The sequence below is a fragment of the Callorhinus ursinus genome, unplaced genomic scaffold (genome assembly GCF_003265705.2).
Source record: "Callorhinus ursinus isolate GAN/ISIS: 27379988/994484 unplaced genomic scaffold, GSC_fseal_2.0 scaffold4, whole genome shotgun sequence".
Lineage (NCBI taxonomy): Eukaryota > Metazoa > Chordata > Mammalia > Carnivora > Otariidae > Callorhinus > Callorhinus ursinus.
In genome coordinates this window covers 33886908-33911993 of record NW_027397066.1, presented here as the reverse complement: position 1 = coordinate 33911993, position 25086 = coordinate 33886908, and the positions used below count along the sequence as shown (strand labels likewise).

General features: G+C 44.4%; 1 protein-coding gene across 14 annotated transcripts in view; it reads left to right on the top strand.

Annotated features, from left to right (window-relative positions):
- APBB2 (amyloid beta precursor protein binding family B member 2) overlaps positions 1 to 25086 on the top strand; it is a 355485-nt gene that overhangs the window by 786 nt on the left and 329613 nt on the right. For 12 of the 14 annotated variants that reach the window (XM_073891573.1, XM_073891575.1, XM_073891564.1 and 9 more), the window contains exon 1: positions 1372 to 1568. The exons of 1 other annotated variant lie outside the window; for it this stretch is intronic. The gene's annotated coding sequence lies outside the window, so the exon portion shown is untranslated. Of the gene's footprint in view, positions 1 to 1371; positions 1569 to 24890; positions 24994 to 25086 lie in introns of those variants that run through there. One more of the 14 variants, XM_073891566.1, reaches the window with a different exon arrangement.

Sequence of the window (25086 nt, the reverse complement as noted above, 5' to 3'; positions counted from 1 at the left end):
GCAACCCTACTGTAAGTCAGCATCAGGGTCCCATTATACACTCTTTTATGCACATGTCGTAGATCTCCCTCCTAGCACTCTCCATGTTTTATATGACATTTTTGAGTGATTATTTGGTGGAGGTCTGCCCACCTCGCCGGACTGTAAGCTCTATGAAGGCAGGGGTCTGAGTTTTTTTTATTCACTAGTATTCCCGGGCTTACTATAGACCATAAGGATCCTCAATAAATACATGATAGTTGAAGCAATGAAGTACTGCCCACCACAACCACACACAATCCTCACATGAAGAATAAGGACCAGCTAGGTGTGAGTTTATTTGAGGAAGTAGTGCATTTTGGAAGTTTGGGGAAGAGGGTAAGTGAGGAGAAGCCATAACTTCATAGTTACTATTAATTTGCTTTTAGCATAATCCTCCTGACACAGATCCTAGGTAAGGCTGTGTGTATACGTATGTATAGTATTGGTTCTCAAAGTGTGGTCTTCAAGAGCAGCCGCGCCAGCATTACCCGGGAACTAGTCAGATATACAGATGCTTGGGCCGCACTCCACACCTACTACTCATTCGGAGCCTCTGGGAGGGGGACCCAGCATTTTATTTCTCTAAAGCCTGGGGGTGATTCTGACGCAGGCTCGAGTTTTGACAACCACTGCACTGGTGAAGAACAACCCTAAGGATGATTTGGGGATGCCATTCACAGTATCCAGGGCAGAGCACTGATTACTGCTTACTGAGTATCCATTCTTATCAGGACTCTGCTTGCCTGCGTACAATTCGAGTTATAGGTAATATTCCTGGGGGTCAAAAGGAAATTATGCTTTTCCCCTCCTGCAGGTATGTTCTCCCCTGAGGTGATCTTGCTGTGACTTTCACATCAAGGAATGGGGTGTGTGTGTGTGTGTGTGTGGCATACGCCTGGGGTTCTGGATAAGGAAGCAGAAGGAGAAGTTCTCGCCTACAAGTTGCAGCTGGGTGGGTGTGGGCAGCTCTCATCTGGGTACATTTTCCCATTATAAAGGATTGCAGAAAATGTGGGAGAAAAGACTAGCCAGGGATGAGGTTACCCAACTGCCTTTTGGTGCAGACAGACGCCAGGCCACATGGAGGGGATACCGGGCTGCATCGCGACTCCCAGCCTTTAGCTGTCGACACCCAGGCCCCCACAGCCTCCCTGCCATCTTCCCAGGCAGTAGGGGAACCAAGGGTCCCAGAGGCCCCGCAGCCTCTGCCTGCAGGGGTCGCACTAGGAGCGCGGCCCGCCCCCTCCTCCTCGGCCCCCGCCCCCGGCCCCGCCTTTCTCGCGGTCGGCCCCCGCCTGGCCGGGCCCCTCCAGCCTCTCCTCGCGCAGCCGCCGCCAAAGCCTGGAGAAGTGGAATCTCGCCCGCGCCGCTGCCTGCGCGGGACTCGCGGAGCGGCACTGGGCATGCTCAGTCGCCGGAGCCCGTCCTGGTCTCAAGTAGGAAGCTCGTGCGCTGCACCCGCAGCTGATCCGGGCGCTCCGGGAAAGGCGAGACTGGAGCAGAGCCGCCGGGCGCCGGTGCCGGAGCGAGCGCGGCGCGCATCGCCGGTGAGCCTCGCTTTCTTCCTTGCTTTTGCCCTGGACCCCGGGGCGGCCCGGGAGTGCCGGCGAGAGATCCGGGCAGCGGCAGCGGCGTGCGACGAGTGGCTGCGCGCAGCCCCGGCGGCTGCTCCTCTCCTGCCGGCCCCTGGGGCTGCGCGGCCACTGCCGCCCGCCCCGCCGCAGCCACAGCTGCCGCAGCTGCCGCCGCATCTGCAGCGGGCGCCCGTTGCGGAGTCCGGTGCGCCCTGCGCTCGCGCCGCAGGGCCGGCCGGGTGGCACGGCGACTGCGGGCTCACTCCTTGACTTCCATCCCTCTTGCTTCCCGGCGCTCTCTTTCCCTCGGCAGCCCGGGTTTGGCAGGGCCCGGGGCGGGAGAGACAGGGTTGGAGGGGGTGCGCCCGGGTGGGGGCTGCGGAGGGGAAAAGTGAGGGCGGGCGCCGCCAGGGAAGAGCGCACACCCCCTTGCCCTGGCACCGGCCTCTGCTGTGCGGTTGGGCTCTCCCTCCTGGGGCGGCAGCGCGCTCCTGCCGGGGAGTTGGAGACGGCGCTGGCTTCTTGGGGGTTCAGACGCTAGCCGATGGGAGATCAAAGGGGGAAAAGTTCATTTCCCCCTCGGAGGCAGAGAGCGTTTTAACTAGAAAATGGCTGTGCGAAGGGGACAGGATCTGGGAAGCTGGCCACTGGGTCCTGAAAGCTCCTCTGCTGCCCGCCGGGCGGAGTGGAGGGTTGACGATAGAAATGACATTTGCGCGATGAAAACAGTGCTGGAGGGAGGGAGGGATGCGGAGTCCCAAAGAAACAATGCGAGGTGGTCTAGAACGCTGTGAAGCTATCTAGAACTGAGGGGGCGGGGGCTGAAGGGCCGAGGGAGCGTGGGACGAATTAAAAATAAATGGGAGAAATCAGATTTAGAGTTGTAGCCGTTTTGTAGTCAAGTTCTGCGCAGTTTGGAGCCACGACTGTGACAAACGGTTTTGGATGCATTGAGTGGTTGGGAGGACCAAAACTGAGAAGAGAATAAGGGTCAGTGTCGGAAGCTCGGGCGAGGCTGGGCTCTTGGAGGGCATAGTTTTAAGAAGTCCCTCAGTCGCTGGCTTTCCATTGCGCCTGATGACTTAGGTGAAATACCTGAAGGATTATCATAAAACGATGCCAGCAGTGGAGCTTCAGTTCCAAGAAATGAGGAAACTTTGCGAGGTGGCATTGGTTTGTCATTTGTTATAGTATTTAACCGATTTAAACCAACACACAGTGGCATCCTGATCTGTTGTGGATTTGGGTCTCTTAAGCCTTTGATTATTTTTGCCCTTGTCACGGACTTATATTTCACATCTTGTCCTGAAGAATGGCCATGATAATTAAGGATTTCTGAATTTGTGTAGCTGGCCTTTCAGGAGCAGAATCTTTGAAGGGGGATTTCTTTATGAACTCAGGTAGCAGCTTAGTTGTGTTTTCCGTTTGTAGCTTGAAAACAGTAATTGTTCGACAATTGTTTATGGTAACTTGCAGAATCAGAAATGCACTGATTTGAAGAGATGGCTTTGATCAAATGTACGAGGACCGTCGGCGCTGGGGGAGATGCTGGGAGAACACAGGTGGCAGTAGAGTACAATGGGCCAGTAGAACTCCAGGGGAGAAGCGGATTCAAGATTTCTATTGCTGTCCTTTTGTCATCACCTTACTGTGTGACACCCCAAAAGTCACTTGGGGTCTTCCTAATCTAGGGATGTCCCTAGATATTTGCTCAGAAACTTTGAGAAAGGACTCTAAAGTTGAGATCCTTTTATAGGGAAGGAGTTTCTTAAACTTTATTCTCTTTTCCAAAGGATACTTTGAACTGGATAATTCACCCCCAAGTTGCCAGCACTACATTCCACACTTTCTGAAACTTGTATGAAGTGGTAATGGAAAAGCTTGGTGAACTGAAGTGTAAAAGACTGGTGCTTTACACTTAACTGGAGTAATATGAATAAGAGACTACAAAATTATTTAAGGAAAGAGTACTAAGCATTACAAGAATCCACATGTGCAGTGATAATATATTTTAAAACTGTTACTCTTTTTATGTCACGTTTCAACTTTTTAATGACTACTTCTTTTCCTGCCAACATTGAATTTTTTTTTCTGTTACAACAGAAATTAATACTGAAAAGCTTGCGATAATATTAGTACAGGGTTATGCTGATTACTCTGATTTTAGGATATCTAAATGTGTCTTTAAGAAAAATGGAATGTTGTTTCTCTATATCTTTTTTAGTTACACCTTTTTTTTTTTTTTAATTTTTTAAGTAGGATTCACACCCATTGTGGGGCTTGAACTCACGACCCTTGGGATCAGGACCTGAGCTGAGATCAAGAGTCGGCACTAGGGGCACCTGGATGGCTCAGTTAGTCAAGCATCTGACTTCAGCTCAGGTCCTGATCTCAGGGTCCTGGGATCGAGCCCCAGGTCAGGCTCTGCACTCAGTGGGGAGTCTCCTTGTCCTTCTGCCCCTCTCTCTGCTCGTGTTCTCGCTCTCTTTCTCTCAAATAAATAAAATCTTAAAAAAAAAAAAAGAGTCGGTGCTTAACTGACTGAGCCACCCAGGCACCCCAGTTACAGTTTTAAAATAGACCACCCTGATGTTATAACACCTTAAATTTTTCATGGCTGTAGGACTTTTAGGAAAGTATTGAGAGAAGGTATTACTAGTTATGTGGGCGATTCTTATTTTCCTTCCCCAGGTTACGGAAACTAGCATTTGTTCAGTGCCTGCTCTGTGTCAATCTGATATTAAGCTTCTCACATATATTATCTTATGTATCATCATCTTTCACATGAATGTCAGCTTCCACAGAAAACCCCTCTGGGGAGGTGGACAGTCCTTTGTTTGTACAGCAATAGAACTTTAAAGTTTTATCCCATGTGAGAATATTTTCTACGGGTTCCATTGTTATTAAATAAGCATTCTCCTGTGAAATATTTTTGATTTGTTATTTGGAATTAGATTTGATTGGAACAGCATGTTTTCAAAATGATTTGAATGTTTTAAAGAATCTTCTATGTGGATTTAAAAACTGTTTTCATGCTCATTTATTTTCAACAATGTTGTGCTACCAACAAATATGCTTAACTGTAAGGAAGATAAACTCAGATTACCCATTTTATGTTGAATGTGTTATTAATGCATATTCTGCATGTTGATGGCATTTCTGTCAGTTGATAGGCTTGTCAGAGTCAGAGTGACAGATTCTCCATTGTAGAGAGTCTGGTGGGATTTGGTGGAAAGACTACCAACCAGTGACTCCCAAGACTTGCCTTCTGGGTCAGTTCTCCTGCTACTTTAACCTACTGTGTGATCTTGGGAAAGTCAGTTTACTTTTCTGGGCCTCAGTTTTTCCATCTGTAAAATGAGGGAGTTGCAGTAGAATGCACCCTCTGCGTGCATCTAGGGTTCTTTTGTCCCAATCCAGGGGTCTGTGATGCGACCATTGGAGGAGGGGGGCCTTCATTTAGAGCATTAGAGGAAGCTAATTTTGTGTTTCACTGAGTCTGGCCTGTACTGCTTTGAGGAATGTCTTTCTTTTTTTTGGCCAAATCCTTGCTCCCTTTTAGTTTTTGCTAAAGAATGGTTGTCATAAAATTAACTCTGTGGCCCTGCCAAGTCTAGGTGGGAGAGAAGGTGATGATTAGATTTGGATGAAGCACATTGGATATTTGAAACTGTTTTATAACGTCTTCTCAGGGGAGTCTCTGCTCTTGGGCACGCAGATAGGTTGAGAAAGAAGCCACCACAGAGGCCGCAGAGGAAGGCGTCACATGTCTTGGGTGCCGGGCCCACTGACGTGAAATTTTGGCAAGCCTTATCCATGTCCCCCATCCTCTCTCCTCAGCCCTTGATTAGAAATATAGCCCTTGGTCCCTGGAATAAAATTCTCATCATCATTTCACGTTAGCACCGTCCTGTATTGGGCAGGTGTCCAGGGTCAGCTCCTGCCGTAGCCGGAGTGCTGGCTGGTGGAATGCACCCACTCATCTTTGGCCAGATCATGAACTTTTTTTTTTTTTTTTTCCTTCCGTCTTTTGGCAAGTTATGATGATGGGGCCGAGAGCAAAGGAAAGCCATCCATTTGGGGTTTGTAGTGCACTTTGCTTTCATGATGCTCACAAAACTCAGTGTCATTAACCTTTAAGTGAGGCAGGTGAGGAGACACCAGAGTTGTTACCCACATTTTAATAATCAATAATAAACAGCGAATCTAGTGCCACTCATATTAACCAGGCTGCAGGGTTGCTGGGCCTCTGGTGGGAGTGGGGCAGTAACTCCAAACACGAGTTGAGAGCATGAGAGAGGAAGGACACAGAGGGTAGAAGACAGTCAAGTCACTGCAAGTTGGCAAAAAGTAAGAAGCCTGCATCACTTGAAAAGTATTAGAGGCCTTTAGGTGTAGACTCACAGGAGACATTTGCTTTCTGCATTATCTTATTTCCATAATGGTTGAATCTTACCTGGTCCTCTAAGCATTGAATAGATGCTAGGACAGGTATTAACTTTTATCATCAGGGAAAAAGTCTCAATGTATAATTTATTGATACATAAAATGTACAGACGTCTATGGACAAAGATGGGAAGAGAACATGGAAAGAATGAATGGTATGGCATTACGGATTAGGGTGTTTCTTTGTTTATTAATGATTTGACAGTGGTTATAGAGAAGGTGAACCAGTCTATCCTTTGCCCCCTGTTGAAATCTTGCAAAATTTTGTCTACTAGGTAATAGCTGAGGTTTTTAAAGTGTAACTCTCCTGGAAAGTATGCTTTAGGAATGCTGAGAGTGGGAGGAAGAGTGGTTTTGTTTGTGTTTTTCTTTTAAAGTTGACTAAAAAGAATGCAGTTTTATAGCTGAGCTAGAGAAGTGTGCACTTAGGAGGATGAGGTTGGAGAGAACTTGCAGAGAGCTCCAGAGAGTGAAGGGAAATGCTGTTTTGAAGAAGGAAGTCTTGGCATCACTGTGGCTTAGGATGTAACATTTCCAAAATTGCTTCCCTATACATCAGATTTTAGTTTCCACACAATTTATAAGTGCAAAGCTCAGTATTATGGCCGTGGGCCATTGTCCATTTTTGATGTGTTTGCTGTTCTTATCCAAATAATGATGATGATGTAGTGAATATTTGTAAGTGTGTCCAGATTAGATGTATCCTTTTTTTCTCTGAGACTATACCCTTCCGATTTGGGGATAAGATTTTTTTTATGAATTGATGGGGATATTTTTATTTGGCAGCTTAATGGTCCATGAAATTGATAAGTCTGGGAAGCCAGGCCTGGGATGTCGAGAGCCATGCCCTTGGGATAGAGTGAGTAGTGGAGACCAGGCCAAACTGGAGATTATGGGTGGGCTGATGGGGCCTTGGGGCCTTCCAGGAATGTAGGGTCACTGGTATAGACTCAGGGTCTGAGGAGCTTAGAAGAAGCTAATTTTGAAAGCACTCTGGGAACCAGCAGATATTTTTGAATTACAGCCCAAGAATGTCAGTGGAAGTGCCAGAATGAAAGATGAGGGTCTGAGAGAGCAGAAAGGACAACTGATTGAAATGTGAATTTTAGCAGGCAAGACCTCCAAATGACAGATCTTGGTGTTGGTTCCTTTGCACGCAGGCCTCTTTCTGCCAAGGCAGCACGCTTTAGCAATTTGGGGTTGGTGATTCTAGGAGATAACTGATGGAGTCAAGGCCATAGAACCACAAGTGGTGTAACAGCCAGCTTGGTTTGGACCTCTGCAGTATCATGTCTTCCAGAGCAAGCCTTGATGAATCCCTGGAGGAAGCTTAAGAATAATTTGCTCATGGAATTGCAAACCCGAATTATTTCTGTGTTTTAAATAGTAGTTTAAGAAAATAATATATTTTGAGATAATATTTTAAAAATCTGTGCTTAATGATATCTGGATCTTGCGGATCATCATGATAATATATTACTAATATAATTATGGAGCTCTTTGTGCTAAGGGCTTTCTCGCTGTTACCCTATTTAATTCTTACAAAACGCTGTGGTGCTGTTCCCATTTTAGAGATAAGGAAACTGAGGTCCTTTTCACTAAAGCCTTTACAGGAAACCGTGATGCTTACCCTGTGACTGTAGTCAATATGGAGGTGTCCATGGGTTGCTGAGGGACCGACAGGATGAAGAAATAACATTTAGTAATTAAGGGTCAACTGTGTGCCTTGTGTTATACAGGAAACATTTCACTTAGTCCTTTGGGTACCTCCTCCCTATCTCCTCTCTTATGAGTGAGGAACCTTCCTAAATTCACCATTTGGGGAAGAGGCGAAAATTTCACCTTTCATCCGTTTTCAAAACGGACTTTAACATAAATCCACATATTTAATGGTGGAATTACTTCTTTCATACTGTGGCTCCAATGTGCATTTCTTTCATGTGAACACACATTGAGTAGCAGAAAATCGAAGTATCTTTTCTAAATAGGTCTGAAACTAGGCATTGCTGTGTAACCTCCCTGGACAGATTGCAATCTAGAATGCTTCTGTTGCAAATAAAATACCCCAGAATCTGATTAGTTGTCATGTGCCAATTAATAGGCAATGCTAGGAGGACAGAGGCTTCTGATGACTGGAAAAAGGTGAAGTGAGGGTTTCCAGGCTTCTCCGGCTGCCTGTGGCTGACCGGAGGCTTCTGGCTGCCGGAGTGGTGGGTCTGGAGAGAGAACCTCAATACCCCGGCTGGTGGTGCCCCTCTTTGGGAGCATCCGGTATGTTCCTGGGTGCTGGCTCTGTTCTTACCTTCTGATCTTCATTTGATTTCTCAAGTGGACTTTTGTCCTGGGCAAGAGAGTCAGTGGATCTGCTGATTTGCTAGGCAGTACTATTTGTCAGGGAAATGAATAAATTAGAATTTCTTTAGCATGAGTTAGGTTTCTTGAGTTGATTTTTTTTCCTAAGTGAACTAAAAACGAAATTTCTGAAACTAACTGAGGCATGGTCTGGACCCACAGGAGTATAGATACTTTTTATTTATTTGAGAGAGACGGAGAGAGAGAGAGAGCATGAGCACATGTTGGGGGGGTAGGCAGAGGGAGAAGCAGACTTCCCATTGAGCAGGGAGCCCGACGCGGGGCTCAATCCCAGGACCCCGGGATCATGACCTGAGCCGAAGGCAGACACTTAACCTACTAAGCCACCAAGGTGGCCTGGGTGTATAGATACTTTGAGAAGCAGTGGTTCAACCTCAGATTCTTCTGATGTCTGACCAGAATCTCTTCTCCTCTCCAGTAATCATGCTTTATTTATATATTTTTCAGATCACTAGTGAAGACCAGACAGACGTTGTTTTAGTGACAACAAGAAACCTTAGCTTCGTTTGTTCATGCCTTTGTCCAGCAAATGTTTATTGAGCACATACTTTGTGCCAGGCACTGTGCAAAGTTCAGGAAGACAGAGGGGAATGTACCAGAGCACTGATGATAAGGTGCTGCAGTAAAGGCATGCGTGTGAGGTCTGAGCGAATGGAGAGAAGGAAGGCTGTCCTCACTCTTTGGGAGTCAAGAGGCCTCACGGAATAGGAGCCGTGGCAAGGGACTCCTGTAAAACCCCACCACAGAAAACCCTTCGGCTGACTCCTTTTCCATTTTTCCTTCCCTCCATAGAACTGTCATAGCCTCTTTCTTCTATCGAACACCTGGGATTTGCCACTCCTCCCAAAGGGAATGTAGAGATTTGGCCTTTTAAATCTCTATAACTGTGGTTCTCGAAGAAGGAGGGGGGCAGTTTTTTTTCTCCAGGGACCGTTGTCAATATTTGGAGACATTTCTGATTGTCATGACTGTGGAAGGAGTACCACTGGCGTCTAGTGGGTAGAGGCCAGGGATGCTTGTAAATATCCTAGAGTAAATGCATGCACAAGGTAGTCCTGTGGGGAAGGAGTAGGAGTTGGTGGTTAAGAGCCGGACTCTTAGGGTTCCAATATTGCTCTGCATTTTAATAGCCATATGACTGGGGACAACTGAAGTATAGAATTGCAGGTGGAGAATAGCACTGACAGTGCTTTAGTTCCCTCATCCATAAGTAGGAATGCTAGATATGATAGGGTTGTTAGGAGGATTTCATGCGTTACTATATGAATATAATAATGAATAATACTTGCTGTAAAGTAAGATCTTACCAGTTATTATTATTTTTTTATTTTAGGCAAAAACTTTAACTTTTGACTCCCAAGAGCCTGAGTTTAGAGAATCCAGGGCAGCCAGGTTTGTGGCACCGTCTCTCAGTAGGCTTTGGGGTAAGAATGGGCCACTGGTTTTGTTTCTCTAGTTCCTTTTTCTCCATGGGTTTTATTTTCCACTGTTTCTACCTCTTGATTCTAGGCCTTTCGATAGCTTTGTCATTCATCCTTTTTTTTCCCAGGGACCCAAATTTATGCCCTTAATGAACCTTTCCCTGGAGGACTGAGAAATATATTTGTGATTTTCCTTAGCTCTATTTTGGGAATGGTGAGAAAACAGGAAGCAGGTCAGGGGAGAGCTGCCTTACTTCCTGATTGTCACAGCTCCCTTCTCTATGAAATTCCATGCAAGACTGAGAGGCAGGTGGTAGGGCCTGCTTGGTAACTAACTCTTCCCTCTACGCCCACCAGCTCCGCCCCCAAGTTAGGTGCCTCCTACTTCCAAAATACACTGTAATTGGGCCACAATATCTGCCTGCTTGAACTCATCTCTCAAAATCAAGGCAAAGATGCAGGCTGTGTCAATGGGATTTAAAATGTTTTGGTCCTCTCCTTCAAGGTTTTGGAGTTGTTCTGAAAACAAAAAAGGGAGGCAGCTTGTCCTCTTAGGTGGCAGCGTCTTTGCGGCCTAGAACTGTGTCTTCCTACTTGCAAAAGTGCTCAAACCACGGTCTCAGCCGACTTTCCACAGGAGGATGGACCCGTGGCCTCCGCTCAGCAGATCACATTTACTGTCACATTTTCCCAACCTGATTGACTCGTAAGGATTTTCATTCTGTGTTTTGAATGGTGTCAACAGACTAGAGAAAAATGAAGAAGTTCTGTCCGTTCCTAAGCTTTCCGATTCCGTCCCCATGACACGGTCATCTCACCCCTGAATGAGGGCAGTAGCCTCTCAGCGGCCCCCTGGCCTGGCTGGCTCCAGTCATTCAGTTTGGCTTCCGAAGCGCTGGGCGCTGTGCCAAATGCTGCCGGTGGAAATGGACCAGGGTGGAAGCTGACCGGAATGGCCCCGGCCCCTGTCTGTAGGGCAAGACTGGCAACTGAGATAAAACGCGCCGTTTGCTACCAGGGTGGGGGCATGGGGTGGGATGTACTCAGCCCTCCCTGACCCGTACCTGCCCTGGCTTAGGGTTTGTGTGTAGGGGTGTCAGGTGAGGCTTCCAGGGGAAAGGGATGCTCCGTGTGTCCCACAGCATGCCTGGCGCCTCCATCTGTGCAGCGGGGTAAGTAAGCTCCCGTTCGGAGCCCTGCTGTTGCTGACAGCGGGCCTCCCTGCCTTCCCACCACTGTCGCCTCTCATCAAGTTACCTCCTCCATGGCCTCGCTGTTTGTTCTCTGCACTGCCTCCAGGGTGATCTTCTGAAATCCTCTGCAGGCCCAGGCATGCCCATCCCAGCCCTCCAGGGGCTTCTCGCTGCCCTCAAGATGAAGCGCCAGCCTCTTGGCATCGCCCCTGGTACCCTTCGTGATCTGTGTTGCTCTCCATCTCATGCTCTAAGCTTGAGCCACACCGTTGTGACAATACGCCCAGCTTTCTCTGGCCTTTGGGCTTTTATCCTCTGTTCCCATTGCCTGCAACCATCCTTACTGTCTGTGTATTCTTTATTTGGCTTGATTTTGTTCCTCCTTCAGTGGGTGTCCGAATGACCCGAGGGCCTGCTAAAACATACATTGCTGGCCTCACCCCCTGAATTTCTGATTCGTAGGACTGTGGTGTGGCCCGATTCAAAGTTTACACATCTAACAATGTCCCGGGTGATGTTGAGGCTGCTGGTCTGGGGACCACACTTGGAAGACCACTGGGTACCTGGTTACCCAGAACAGGGTGACTAGCTCTTCTTGCTTCCACAGTGAGCGCCTTATGCCCCTCTTCCATCCTACCCGTGTTGTCACACTGCATTGTAACTACTCACTTCCCAGGCTTCTCGCTTAGTCTGTAAGCCCCTTGAGGGACAACACTGTTAACTTCTTCATCTTTGTGCTCCCAATGCTTAGAAATCCTGGATGCTCAATAAGCATTTGCCAAAGATTGAATATATGAATGAAAACTATCATTGGAGGCTTTTTTTTTTTTTTAAGATTTTATTTATTTGAGAGAGAGAGAGAAAGTGCATGAGCGGGAGAGAGGGGCAGAAGGAGAGGGAGAAGCAGACTCCCTGCCAAGCAGGGAGCCTGACGCAGCTCCATCCCAGGACCCTGGGATCATGATCTGAGCCCAAGGCAGACGCTTAACTGACTGAGCCACCCAGGGGCCCCCATTGGAGGCTTTAATAAATATGTACCAGAATGTTTTTAGCAGCTAGTTTTTCTGACAGTTTATCCCCCGTTGTGATGGTATAGGCTTATAACATGATGTTAGTGAGATCAGCATGAGTTTGGTTAACATAAGAGCCAGTTAACTATGTGGTTTTGTGTCCAAATTCTAGAAAGGTCAGGGGAGGAGCTCATATTAAACCGTTCATTATTGTTTCTGGAATGACTCAAAAATACACAGGTTTTTCAAATAGGGCTTGGTAAGAAAATATGTGTCCAAAAGAAATGCAGTTGTCATTTAATTTAGCAACTATAACATAACTGTGGCCTTTTAATTTGAAATAATAAATCTTATTGAACTCATATTAAATGTAACCAGATGTTTAAGTAATCGTTTCTCCAAGCCAGAGGGAGGGATTGCTAGAATACTTCATGTACTTACTCAGTCTGTAAATGTTTATTGAGCACCTACTATGTGCCGTAGGCCCTAAGATATGGCAGTGAGTAAAACACTGCAGCTTTCTGGGTGGGAGATGCCATAAAGAAGTCAGAGATGGGTGATGTCATGCAGAGCACCCAGTGGGCTCCTTCAAATCAAGTGAGTAGGTGGCTATTAAGGCTGCGTCCCGAGTGACGGGAATTGACGGCCATGTCAAGATCATGGCATGGAGAGGAGCAATTTAAGGCCACGAGAATGGTGCAGAGGAACTAACTTTAGGACATCTCTTTGAGGAGCCCTAATGCCCCTCTAGTTTTGAAGACCGGATTGATGTCAACTTATTATTGTGCCTCCTTATCCAGATCTGGGCTCCAACCTTGCTTCCACAACATCCAAAGTAGTACTTCCCAGAGGGGGCTCAGTGAATCCCAAGGGATTGGAAATATGTTGGGAATAAAGGCTTCTGCTGTCAAGTTCAGAAAACTGCATGTACTTTTTCTTTCCGTGAACATATCCAGAAGTCCTGCTGAAAAGAAACTTCCATTTAATGCAGCATTTGCCCAGGGGGCCTAGTTTGCACAGTCTCCTCTGAGCTGGTGTTTCCTGTTGCACACCTTGGATGACCAGTTCTAAAGGGGCTGCTTTGTGCACACCTAAGAAGAATGTTTTGCATGATGCAGACTTGTCTCCTCTTCACGTCCCCCTTAACCTTCGGGGACCTGGATTGTCGAAAAAGGCAGAGGTGGGGTTTCTCCTATTGGTTTTCCAAATGTCTTGTGCCCTGTTGGTCAGTCCCATTGATTTGGGTGCAAAGATAAATGGCATTTAGAGCCCGAGAGAGCATTGCTCATTTGCTGCATTCAGGGAAGAGCTGGCTAGACTGTCCTGTGGGATGCAGGCTGTTTCTGCCCCTGCTTTAAGCCTCAGTTACTCTAACAGAGAATGGTTTGTGTTTGAATTGCTCATATTATGACTTCATTCTATCTTCCTTTGGGTATGTAAACATTGCTTTGGGTGTCAGCTGACCCTAAGTAAAGGAGGGGGAGAGGAGTGACCTGCTTGGAGTTCCTAAGGGCGAGCCTAACTTAGGAACGATAAACTTAGGTTGGACACTATATACTGAGTTTTTGCTGATGTTGTGGAATCTTAATCTCAACCTAAAAAATACTGGCATTTCGATTTCTTTTCAGTTGATGTGTGTTTAGTTTTGGCCCTTCCTGAAGTCAGAGCAGATGTTTTATTCTCTGTTAAGTTTGAAGTTTTATTCTCTTGAAGTTTTATTCTTTTTTAATCTTTATGGTTTTAGTTTGACACAGCAAGCCAGGAAAGGTTCAAGGTGGGGCAAGCTCCCTGAAAAGTTTCATTTAAGGGAGATCCCAGGATGAGTCTTTCTGTAAAATAGTTCAGAGTAAGAGAGCATTTGGGTCAGTTGCCGGGGTTAGGAGGAGGCCCCATCCTGTGCTACTTAATTTTTTTTTTTTTTTTTTTGTGCTTGGGGCAATTTCTAGAAAGATGCATGGGGCCTGGCTGAGAATAGGGTCAAAGAAGCTGGATCCTAGGGATTTGGAATGATTAGTCCTTTCAGGTCTTCCGTGTTGGGGTTCTCTGTTTTCATGGGCTCTGCTCTCCCTCAATGAAACAGGAAATTCAGTTTGAATGGTGAATATGTTGGATACCATTACTGTGTACGGGTTCTCTGTGTCTTTAGTTATGTAGTACCCCAAACCCCGCATTCAAATTAAATGTATTCCAGTGATTTGAGCAGAAAATGTGTGAGGAGTGGAGGAGTAAAGGTAACACTCCCTGCTCTTATTCATGGGACCTAGCAATTGGGTCAATGTCATTTTCTAAAAACGTCTTTTTTTTCTAGGACTTGAGGCTATTTCTACTAAAATAAATAAAGGAAGTCTTGCATCCCATCGACTTAGGTATAATTGTCTCCCGATCAAAGTCATCTCCTGCTGACTTGAGTTTTATTTCATCTGAAATCATTTTCCTTTACTGTTACTAGGTCCTGCTATTTTATATATTATATATATATATATATATATATTTTACAAGCCACAAGTAGCAGCAAGAAACAAAAATAAGACGTGGTTTTATTAAATTTTACACTTTCCCCCCTTAGTTCTGAGAACATGTGAGTTGCAAGAAAAATAAAAAAAAAAAAACAACTGGGGGGAATGTTGATTTGTGGCATTATTATTCTTATTTCCTGGGAAGAAAACAGGATTTTCATTAGATGCCGTTGTGCTGTTTTCCATTGTGAGGGGTAACAGTGGGATGGATGGCCACGTTCGGAGTTTATATACATTTTTGCTTAACCTTTAAATGGTTTTACGTGAACAGTTGTGAAGCTGTTGCCCTCTTTCTGCAGTGCCAACTATTCTACAGGATGATTCTGGTTGCCAAGGACAATTTCCTTCCATCAGAGTGAAACTTCAGGCGATTTTAACTTATTTCTCCTGTGGGAGAGCTCGGTAGATACAGGTTTTCGTGAAAGCACATTTATTTTTCCTTGGTGTTGACCTTGGAAGTTAATTTTTGAAAAGCTTGAAGGTGTATCATTTTGATTGATGGTTGAGTTAAAGGATACTCAATATGATGTAATTATGCAGATTTCATTTGCATAAAGCAAACAATGATGAGAGAATGAGTAGAAAGGAAAATGGAATGCCTCTGTGGTAGGATTGTGGATGATTTTGTTGGCTTTCTCGTTCTTCTTCCTTCCTGACCATTGTAGTGTTTTCATATCCTCCTAGCAATTAGTAAAAAGGAAAAAAAATTTCTCACACGTTCATTTTTATGTCCTCCAGAGGTCGTGCATTTCAGCGTGTTTCTTCAAGGCGACTTAACTGGGAACAAAGAATTGGCATTATGCTTAGTGAAATAAGCCAATCACAAAGGGACATGTATTGTAGGAGCATATTTATGGTGCCCAGAATAGTGTAATTCACAGAGACGGAAAGCAGGGGGCCCGGGGAATGGGGTTTTATTTTATTTTTTTTAAAAAGACTACTTGAGAGCAAGAGAGGAGAGCGTGAGTGGGGAAGGAACAGAGGGAGAGGGACAAACAGACTCCACGCTGAGCACGGAGCACTGTATGGGGCTCGATCCCACAACCCTGAGACCATGACCTGAGCTGAAACCAGGAGCCGGATGCTCAACTGACTGAGCCACCCAGGCGCCCGGAAACAGGGATTTAGTGTTTCATGGATCCAGAGTATGATTTGGGGAAGATGGAAAAGTTCTGAACATGGGTGGTGGTGATGGCCGTACAACAGTGTGAATGTACTTAATGCCACTGAACTGTAAACCTAAACATGGTTAAAATGGTGAATTTTATATGTATTTTACTACAGTAAAAGAAAAAAAAATAGAAACAACTGCTTCTCTGTCTTCACCATGTCCTCGCGTTAGACTGAAGCTGCTCTGAGCGCGCTCTAACCTTGGCTCGGAGGGGTGTGGAAGGCACAGACCCCAAGAGCTTGGGGGTGGTGGGTATAGGTGCCACTTAACTTGAACTTGATACCAAGCTCTTGCCTTTCCAAAAGCTTTCATTTATGAGAGATGAACACTGATCCAAGACAAGTTTGAAACTGTGAATTGGGTATGCTCTATGTAGGGCAAATTTTTGGCCATATCTGTTACTGACTTCTACTTTGGAAATGAAATAGTTTGGTAAAAATTAATCTTCATTTGAATGTCCTCCAAAACTGTGGCACTTTCCCCATTTATTTTGTTGAGTGTTTCCTCAAAGCCAAGTGACTGTGTAGTCTGACTTTTCTTTTGTCTCATCCATGTTGTTCTAAAGAGAGCATAGACTTTAGGTCTGGACAGGGCCAAGTTTCAGTTTGGGCCCTGCCCTGGGAACGTGGGTGTAGGTGGGTCCTCTGCCTGAGCCATGGTTTCTCCATCTGTAAAATATCTAGAACGGTACCTACCTGGTTGGGAGGATTTACTGTGATAACATGTGAAAATGCGTACCACTCTCTTGATTACCTGTTGTTGAAACGGTCAGTAGGTTGACCAGACATTCTAGATCAACCCCACATTTGTTATTGTGCTATAGAAGATGGTCCTTGATCAAACTGACAGACTTTTCAGAATTAAAATATTTTATTTTATTTTTAAAAAAGATTTATTTATTAGAGAGAGAGAGCGTGCACACAAGCAGGGGGAGGGGCAGAGGGAGAGGGACAAGCAGACTTTCTGCTGAGTGGGGCTCGATCCCAAGACACTTAAACAAGTCAGACACTTCTGAGCCACCCAGGCGCCCCTAAAATATTTTAAAGGATAGTTCTTTTAGAAAAGGCAAATGGAAAGATGTTTATAATTGGTAGCAGGTTTTTTTTTTTTTAAAGATTTTATTTATTTGAGACAGAGAGAATGAGAGAGAGAAAGCACATGAGATGGGGGAGGGTCAGAGGGAGAAGCAGACTCCCCGCTGAGCGGGGAGCCCGATGCGGGACTCGATCCGGGGACTCCAGGATCATGACCTGAGCCGAAGGCAGTTGCTTAACCAACTGAGCCACCCAGGCGCCCTTGGTAGCAGGTTTTTAATGCTTTATAGTCGACTACATGTTCTTGGTTTTTATTGGTACCTCATCCCCTGCTTTGTATTATCTTCGGAGAACATGAATGATAGTCCCTCAGTGTGTTTGATACCTCTTATAGTTTGATAGTCTTGGAAGACCTGTGGATTGGGCTTTGATCCTGGGTCTGTCTCTATCAGCACAGTGACCCTGAGCAAGTTACCTCTTTTTCCTCACCTGTAGGAGGATCCTATAGAAATTATAAGGGTTGATGTTTATTGAGCACTTACTGGGAGACAGTCGTCACTGTGGTAGATGTCTTCTGTGGAGGGCATCATTTGGTCCCATACCTCTATGGGGAAGCTGCTATAATTATTCACAAATGTTAAGTGGGGAAGCTGAGGCTCACCAACGTCCAAGGGCACACAGCTAGAGCAGGTGATAGGACTGAGCTGAATGTAGATTATGAGGAGAGAACTTGGCACTGGGGAAGGCACTTAGTACATGTGAATGCTGCATGCTACTGCGCATGCGTGTGCACGCGCGTGTGTGCGCGCACACACACACACACACACACACTGTGCATCCTTAAATTGATATTTCCCTAAGATACAAGAGCTACTAGGTTATAAAATCTGGAATTCCCTAAGAGGGTAGAGAGTATCTGGTGTGAGAAAGCTCATATCAGAAGCACAAATTGTATTTGGTTGTGATTATAGCTGCTTTGCATTTTTTTTCTCATTGCTTTTTTAAATGAAGAAAATTTCTATATTCTCTGTAGGGTTAACATATATTTTTAAAGGATGTCATTGGGGGTTTTACTGTTTTTCTTTCAGAAAAAATCAGTTATTTCTCTAATCATTAAGCATCCTGTCCTGAGAATAATTACAAAGGATAAGCTCCAGCCACCAGGGGTGAGCAACTGGCAGTCTTAAAATGTTCTGTAAAGATATTAGTCTGAAAATTGCATTTTAATGTGGTATACTAGTAAAATAGAATTTTACTTGCTAAATTATTTCATCTTAATAATGATCTTTTTCTAAGGAAGGCTGTTACTTTTTTTTTTTTTAAATGGGTCATTCATATCTTCCAAAATAAGTGAACTGTCCTTTGGGATAACCTGTTAGTATCCACTTCTGTTTGAGTCTGGAAAATTGATGGAATATGAGAAAGCAGATAGAATTTCAGGTCAAGACTTTGATTTTAGGAAATATCATTTTCTCTACCATGTGCTTTGACTAGCTTTGGCCCACAGCACATCCTGACTTAAATCCTGTATTTTTTAAAATGAGTTATGGCGGCTTATGTGGTCCTTATCATAATCTAGGTGATGCTAGCAAAATGTATTCACTAGTTAACAATGATGCCTTCTGATAAAACCATTTCAAAGAATAATTCTTGAGTAGTGATTTGGTTGACAATTATGCTTGCCAGAGATTTTATTTTTTATTTTTTTTAAAGAACCAAATTCTGAATTAACCCATTTTGGAAGTTTCTGGTTGCTTCCCTAGCATACAGAGAAAAATCAGGCTGCCAGTGTGTGGTGGACATATTTCTCATGATTAATAGATGAATAAAATACAATTGATATAGACTGAATATACAAGTTTGACACTAGACTCTGGAGGAAGAGAGAGGCTATCAACGGGAGAAACTGGAAACACCCATTTACTTGAAGAATTTTGTACTTTGTTTACATTTTCCTTGAAGGCTAATTTTGATTAATCAAAATTTGAAGGTTGCATGTAATCTTAAACTGTTAATTATAGACCCCAGGGAATCATTAGCTTTCAAAAGAAGTGGGCACTTCTTTAAGAATTTAAAAAAGAAAATAAATATCAAATAGGTCACTGTTATAGAATATCGTTTAATTATTGTTCATTGGTCAAAACTTAAAGGTATTGCCTTAAATGGATAAAATGGAGGTGTATAACAAATTACCAGAGTGGAAGGGAAACAGAGTATAAGTACTTGAAGTTTTTCTCGCATATTAACTGGCTTCCACTCTAGGGAAATACTTGCTTTTTCATGATAACATTTCTCATGTACTTAAAGTATGTTTATATTTTGGTTGTGTCCCCTTTACTTTGTGTGGAAAGAAACCCCTGAATCTCAAACCTCTAACCGCTCCTTGTTCAGAGGAGTGATTGGAGAACTAGCAAATCTTTCATCAACGAAGAGGGTAACTGGTTAGAGAAACTGAGTCATTTCCCTGCATCTTTGCAATCAGTCCCTCTACAGGCTGTCTGTTACAGGTTGAATTGTGACATTCTCCTCCCCCGCCCCAACTTCTTCCCCACTCCAAGGGTACATGGAAGTCCTAACCCCTGGTTCCTGTGAGTTTGACCTTACATGGAAAAGGGACTTTGAAGATGTCATCACGTTAAGATGAGGTCAGACTGGAGTAGGGGAGGCCCATAATCCATTACGACTGGTCACCTTATACCAGGAGGGAAATTTGGACGCAGACCAAAGGGAGACTGCCCTGTGATGACAGAGGGACACAGAGGAGGAAGGAAGGGGCTGTGTGAAGGTGGGGGCAGACTGGAGTTACACTGCTACAAACCCAAGGAATGCCCGGGGCCTCCGGCAGCCAGCATAGACAGGGAAGGACCCTCTCCCGGTGGCTTTGGAGGGAGCAGGGGCCTGCCAGCACCGTGATAGTGGAATTCTAGCCTCTAAAACTGTTGAGACGATAAATTCCTATTGTTTTCAGCCTCCCAGTTTGTGGTTGTTACAACAGCCACAAGAAGCTACAGGATGAATCATACCTTCAGAGTTTGAATCCTGGCCTCACATTGTAATGCTGTGATTGATCTCAGGCAAGTTATTGAAGCTCACGGTGCCTTGGTTTACTCATCTATGAAACAGGGCTAAAAAGAATACCTTCCTCGTGTAGTTGGTTTGAAGATAAAATATGTGATACTTCGAATAATGCTATTATATGTAAAGAATGCAGTCATTTCAAAGCTACAAATGATTTTTGACCATTCAGCAAATATCCACTGAGTTTCCTTTTTAACAGCAGGCCCTATGCTAGACAGTGAGTGTCTGGCGTGAACCAGGCAGACGGGATCTCCGCCCTCCCAGATCCTTCAGGTGATCATTGCCTCTATTAACGTGAAGAAGAAAGGAAAGTGGATTCCATGTGGCATCTTTATGGGCAAGAACTGGGTGTAACCTTTCTGAACCCCAGAGAGTCTAGTGCAGAACCTGTGTACTGGGCAGGCAGTGAGCGTGGAGCCACATTACCTGGGGTCAAATTCGGGTGTTTGTTAGCTCTCACCTTGGGCTGTAATAGAATTTTTAACTTTCTCTGCTTCCACAGCTGCAAAATGGGGACATACTGGAATCCTCCCTAATGGGGTTAGGGTGAGGATTAAATGAGTTAAAATGCATAAAGTACCTAGAATAGTAGGCACCTAATAAATGTTATTATATTATGAAATGATCCCTGAGAGATCTTAAACTTGTAAATGAATTTTTGTGATAATTATTAAGTGTGGAGAATTCAAGTGTGAATCAGACGTAGTTCCTGTCCACGTAGACTCACGGTCAAGTTGTGTGTGGGGGTTATTTATTTACATGGTAGTAAAATAGCATATGAACAAAAAATGGTGGTAGAAAGTAGAAGGAGCCTGGTTAATTCTCCTTGGAGTACCAGGGAAGGTTTCCCAAAGATAAGTTTTGGAGGTTGAATAGGAGTTTGCCAGGCAGCAAAGGAAAGAAAGAACATTAGGGGAAATGAGAGTAGTAGTATATCCAAAGGCATGGAGTCTTAACACCATGATAGGTACAGGAGACACCCAGGGGTCACTCACAGTGGTATAAGAGTGTAGGTAGTGTGTATAACCTTAAGCTACTTTCTTGACCTCTCAACTGTGCCTCTGTATTTTCATCTTTTAGTGATAATAGTCTCTGGGGGGATTAAATGAATATATTAATTTGAAGTGCTTACATCCTCGCTTGGCCGAAGTGCTCAAAAAGTGTTGGCTCTAATTAACGTTAATTACTCTTGTATTTGCTACTGAAAGACAAGGGTTAAAAGGCTTACTTACTATTCTCAGTCTAGTTCATGGATTCTTGCGGGCCTGTATAAGTGCTGCACCCTCGGGTGCATATACTTTCTTGTAAACAACGTTTTTACCATTTGACATTGGGATTAGGAGGTGAAGAAACTACACCGTACTTTGTTTAAGTAGAGGAAAAATGATTAAGAGAGGCTAGACATTGGCACAGAGCTATGTGCAGATTGCTGATTGGGCAAAATAAAAAAAATAAACCAGCATGTTGAGCCAACATAGTTTTGTTTTTAAATCTGGTGAACCACCTGTATCTAAGCGATTAATTTAAAGATGGCTTTGGTTTGTTGTTAATTGTCTCCGATTACTTGGTGACATCAGTCTATGTTCTGAACCACTGTAAGTTGAAAAAAGCCACCACCAGAATGCAGTCTGCTGGTTGTGCTGCTCAGGGTGGTGTGTGCACAGAGGTGAAAGGGTGCATGTGGCCTTGGATTTCTTTGGCTACACTTCTCAGATCGGTGATGGCAATTGCATGACTTCAGCCATGGTCCCACTCACTTTTATTTTTAGTTTTTGAAGGGGGGAGTCATTTCCAATTGTGGTTTTTCTTTGATTATGAAAGTACAATGTGCTCATTATGACAAGGCTCAGACCAAAAAAAGGGAAGAGACTTGAAGGAGGCAAAGTGGGGTGGTCTGTGCTGTGCATATTTGGGGAAGAAGTGTTCCAGGCAGTGGTGTTTGAGGAGTGGGAGGCTAGCAGCAGGGCTGGAGTGAGGTGAATGCCGGGAGGAGTAGTGGGCTCAGATAAAAAGGTTGGGGTGAAGGCAGTGAAACATCCTGCAGGGCTGGTTAGGCCGTTGGTGTGAAGATGCTCTGAATTGAGATGCAGAAGGTTGGTCCAGGGGAGCAGGTTCTGGTAGGAGAGGGTCATGGACCAAATATTTGTGTCCCCTGCAGATTCATGTGCTGAACCCCTCCCCACAATGTGATTTTAGGCGATGGGCCCTTTGGGAGGTCATTAGGGTTAGATGAGGTCGTGAGGGTGGAGCTCTCACAAATGGGATTAGTGCCCTTCCAGGGGTCACGACAGAGCCCGATAGCACTTTCTGCTCTCTACCACGTGGACACACAAGATGCTGGCAGTCTGCAACCTGGGAGACGGTACTTACCGGACACCAAATCTTCCAGTGCCCTGGTCTTGGACTTCCCAGCCTCCAGAACTGTGAGAAATCAGTTTCTGTTGTTTTTAAGCCACCCACTCTGTGGTGTTTCTTATAATAGCCCAAATGGACAAAGGCAGGACAGATCAGGAGTTCAGCTTTAAATATGATATTTTGAGGTGTTTGATTGATATACAGTTGGACCTATGGACCTGGCAGGTGGGTCTAGGAGTCTGGAGCTTAGGGGAGGGGTCTGAGCTGGAGCTGTAGGTTTGGGAGTAAAAGATCATTCAGGGAGGGAATGAAGATAGAGAAAACTTGCAAGAGCTTAGCTTCTCATTAACAAGTTAGGGTGGGGGCGCCTGGGGGGCTCAGTTGGTTAAGCGACTGCCTTCGGCTCAGGTCATGATCCTGGAGTCCCGGGATCGAGTCCCGCATCGGGCTCCCTGCTCAGCAGGGGTCTGCTTCTCCCTCTGACCCTCCCCGCTCTCATGTGCTTTCTCTCTCTCATTCTCTCTCTCAAATAAATAAAATCTTAAAAAAAAACAAATTAGGGCTGAAGAGATGAGGAAGAATAGGGCAAAGAGACTGAGAAGGAGTGGCTGCCAAGGTAGGAGTGTGATGTCCTGGAAAAGCCAAGTGAAGATAAATTTCAATGGATAGATGTGATCAGCTGGGTCAAATTTGAAAATAAATCACCTCTCTGTGTAAAATTGTAGTGATTATTGAAAACTTATGGGTGTTCTTTAGGTCTTACTTATTTCTCTACATATACAGAGTTGTATTAAGTATAAATGCCCCGTTCTCTCTTCCTTCTCTGGGAGATAGCATTGTTAATAGTTAATAGTCTGGGTAACCTTCCAGATGTGTGTGTGTGTGAGAGACAGTTATTTACATATCTGTATTAATAACTATATCTATAAATTTTTGGCTTAACAAATTTTTCAAATATACAAATATGCCAGTAAGTAGAGACTAATGTATTAAATCCTGACGTACCTCCTGTCCATTTTTTTAAATTAAGTTTTTATTTAAATTCCAGCGTAGTTAACATACAGTGTTATATTAGTTTCAGGTGTACAATATAGTGATTCAGCAATTCCATACAACACCGAGTGCTCGTCCTAAGTGCCCTCCTGAATCCCCACCCTCTATTTCTCCCATCCCCCACCTACCTCCCCTTTGGTAACCATCAGTTTGTTTTCTATAGTTAAGAGTCTCTTTCTCAAGGTTCCTGGGTGGCTCAGTCGGTTAAGTGGCTGACTCTTGATTTTGGCTCAGGTCATGATCATGGAGCCCCGAGTAGGGTTCACACGAAGTTGGAGTCTGCTTCAGGATTCTCTTTCTCCCTCTTCCTCTGTTCCTCCCCCCCCAACTCTCTTACTCAAATAAATAAATAAATCTTTAAAAAAATAGAGTCCGTTTCTTGGTTTGTCTCTTTTTTTCCTTTGTTAGATTGTTTTTTTTTCCTTAAATTCCGCATATGCCTACTAGTCATATTAAAGAAATGTGACCACTGTTCTGGATATCTTAGAATTTGTTTTTACTTCCTTATTATTGCAGTTAGCTCTACTATTTTTATTTGTATTGTACTATTTTTATTTTTATGCACACACGTACGTCTTCTCGCTTGTGTGCACACACGCATGTGTTCTCTGTCTTTCCCCCTCCTCAGGCTCTTTCCCTTAGCCCAAGTGTGCTGTATTTTTCAGGCAGCTGTGCTCTAACAGCTGCCGCAGAGGTCCAGTACCCAGCTGGGTCCTGGGAGAGCTACAGAAGTAATGATGCACAAAACGGCAGCCTCCAAAAGGAACGTGTTCAACTTGCTGATGAGAGTAGCCTTGGGGAGTCCCAGGGTTCCGTTTGAGAGCTCTCCTGAGCCAGTGTGGGGATCAGGGTCTAGGGGAAGGTCTGAGGCTTTGGTGTCCTTCAATCCTTGCTTGGAATCCCAGCTCCATTGCTAACTGTGAGCATGGACAAGTTATGTCTCCATTTTCTTCATCCACAGATGGGAGACCCCAATTCCCACCTTAAAATGTTGTGAGGCTTGTGGGAGGTAACTTACGTAAGCAAAGTGCGTAAGAGAGTTTATTGTGTACTCGGTACCAGTGACATATATTCCTTCTCATCTCATTTTTCCTGTCTTGCTGTTAAACTAATTGGTGGATGAAAAAGGTTTGGAGGTATATTATTTAAGTAAGTACACTTGGGTTATCTAGAAAGGAATATTGAGATAAAAGAATCTCAATGCAAAAAGTAGCTGATCCCAGACCAGTTCTCTATTGTTTTTTGTTTTTTAGTTTTAAATCCAAAACTTTGTTTCACTGTGAACAGGTTCATTGTCAAGTTCACTACCAGAGGTTTGGTGGTCTTCTGGAAAAGAGGAGCTAATAATCTGTCTTCTCTAACTACTACTGTGCCCTACCTGTGCTATTTACCTGCCTCAGGAGAGAATAATACTTCAGAAGATCCATCCTAGCATCAGTTGGTGCATCTCTGTTGTAAAAACATCATTTGGTTAGATGTTGTCAGCTATGGTGTGTGGAAACAGGTCCTTAATCACAATGGTGAAATGAAGGGGTTGGAAAATGAACAAGTAAGAAAAAACAACTTCAAATAGCTTCCCATTGCTGACAAATAACGAGTCCTGCAAATGTTTAGCATTGGCCAAGTATTTACTGTGATCCCTTAGACACTGCACTGGAGGACATGACTGGGTCAGGACTGCCCAGCACACCGGAGGTGCAATCAAATGGCGTTCCCACCCTTGGCTCTCAGACTGGCCACCCCGCTTGGTGAGTGACTTGCATTAGTAAAAACCATCTTTTTTTTTTTTGAAGAGTTTATTTATTTATTTATTTATTTATTTATTTATTTATTATTTTTTA